The sequence below is a fragment of the Gracilinanus agilis genome, chromosome 6 (assembly GCF_016433145.1).
Source record: "Gracilinanus agilis isolate LMUSP501 chromosome 6, AgileGrace, whole genome shotgun sequence".
NCBI classification, from domain to species: Eukaryota; Metazoa; Chordata; class Mammalia; order Didelphimorphia; family Didelphidae; genus Gracilinanus; species Gracilinanus agilis.
The window spans coordinates 291967442-291969684 of NC_058135.1; positions in this window are offsets into that span (position 1 = coordinate 291967442).

Genomic DNA, 2243 nt, shown 5'->3' on the forward strand with positions numbered 1-2243 from the left:
GTCAGCGGGACTTCAGACCCCAAACAGAGGTTCTGGATTGGGCCCTCGAGACTGCGGGGAGCCAACGGAAGCTTCCGAGCAGGAAATGGCCCTTGGGCAGCCGTGTGGAGGCTGGATAGGAGGGGAGAGCCAAGAAGGCGATGAGGGGAGACTGGACAGCGGCGGGGGGCAGGGAGAAGGGGGCGCGCCTCTGGTCCATGCCTGCTATTGCCAGCTCTTAGCTCCCAGCCAAAGGCTTTGCAGGGAGTCTCGTCTGACCCATTTGGGCCAAATGCTAGTAGTAACTCGGGAGCAGACAGGGCAGGGGCGTTTTCCTCCTTAATGCCAGATTCCAGCCTCTGCTTGAAGGCCCATCCATTTTGGGGGGGCCCCATGCAAACACGGAGCCTCACTCGGCCTTTTGCAACTTCTGCCGGGACAACGGCAGAATAAGTCTGATGCCTCTCTCAAGCTGCCTCTCTGAGTCCCCCAAGGCAGCTCTCAGGGTCCCCCTCAGGACCTGCATCTGCGGGAAGCTGGAGGCCCCCCACCATCCCGCTGAGCCTTAGCGGCCTCCATTTTTTAACCCCTCCCCCCCCTTCCATCTTCCAAGTGGTCCTGATTCCAGGCCAGAAGAGCCCTTAAGGCCGGCCAAGGGGGGTGAAGTGACTTGCCCAGGGTCACTGCTCTAGGAAGGGTCTGAGGCTTCCAGGAGGGTGGCGGGCCGGCCATGGGAACACACGTGCAGAACCAGCAGGACAAACATGTAGGGCTACTGCGGTGTACAGGCGTGGATAATACACGCCTGTGTGACTACACGCATGAATAATGACACAAATGTCCATGCACTGTATAACTATGCACGCACAAGCACACATGTGTAGAGCCACACACATGTATAAGCACCTGCATGTAGAGCCACACACATGCACAAGCACACACATGTAGAGCCACACACAGGAATACCCTCGATGGAAAGACAAGGAGCACACGTTGACCATCCCTGGGCCACTACCCCTGACTGGAGCCCAGCAGCCATCGGGCCTAGGCACAAAGAGGGGAGTTTCCGAGGCGAGGGGGGCGGCCCAGTCCGCTCAGGGCATCGCCCAGGCCCTGGGGGAGGGGCCTCAGCCCTTTGGCCAAACGGGCTGCCCGGGAGAAGGGCCACAAACGGCGGAGGGCCTTGGCTGGGGGGAGGGGAGGCTGCTTGAGGCCTGGCCGGCGCGGGAGGAGCCTCCGAAGAGCCATCGCGGTGCGGATGCAGGTCAGACTTTGACCTACTGACCGCCGAGCTGTTCCACCTGCCCGCCGCGGGTCCTCCTGCCCGGCGCTCCCCAGAGCTTAAAGGTCGAGTTTGTTCTTCATCGTGGCAGGCCAACCCGCTGCCCCCGCCATTGGGGAGCCCAGCCCGACCTGGTTATCTTCATTTATTGATTGATTTATTAAACCCTCGCCTGCCTTCCCTCTTAGAATCAATACTGTGCATTGGCTCCAGGGCAGAAGAGTGGTCAGGGTGGGCCACGGGGGTCAAGTGACTTGTCCAGGGTCACACAGCTGGGAAGTGTCTGAGGCCGGATTGGAACCCAGGACCTCCCATCTCCAGGCCTGGCTCTCCATCCACTGGGTCACCCAGCTGCACCTGGTAATTTTCCAGACCTTTCTGTCTCTAGGCCTGGTTTTCTGTCCCCTGAGCCACATTTTACAGATGAGAAAACTGAGGCTTAGAGAGGAGGAGCAATAGCTGGTAAGTGTCCAAGGTGAGACTGGAACCCGGAGTTGGGAGGGAGAGTTCCGGTTCCCCCTCTGACACTGACCACATGAACCTGGGCAAATAACCTTTCTGAGTTGTTTCTCCCTCTGTGAAATGGGCACAGCAGGAGCTTCTGCCACAGATGCTGGTTGAGAGGCTCAGTGGAGAGAACATGAGCCTTCTGGCCTTGGCTCTGTTCTTGTTATTGGGGTCCTCCTCCTCCTCCTCCTCCTCCTCTGCCTCCTTCTTCTCCTCCTCCTCCTCCTCTGCCTCTTTCTTCTCCTCTCCCTCCTTCTCCTCATCTTCCTCCTCCTCCTCCTCTTCCTCCTCCTTCTCTTCCTCCTCCACTTCTCCCTCCTTCTCCTCATCTTCCTCCTCTCAGTTCTCTTCCTCCTCCTCTTCCTCTTCCTCCTCCTCCTCCTCTTCCTCCTCCTCCTCCTCCTCCCAGGCCTCCTTAGGTTCACAGAGCAGCCGTTTTCCTCAGGTGGAGCCCCAGGCTGACCCCCCCCCCCCC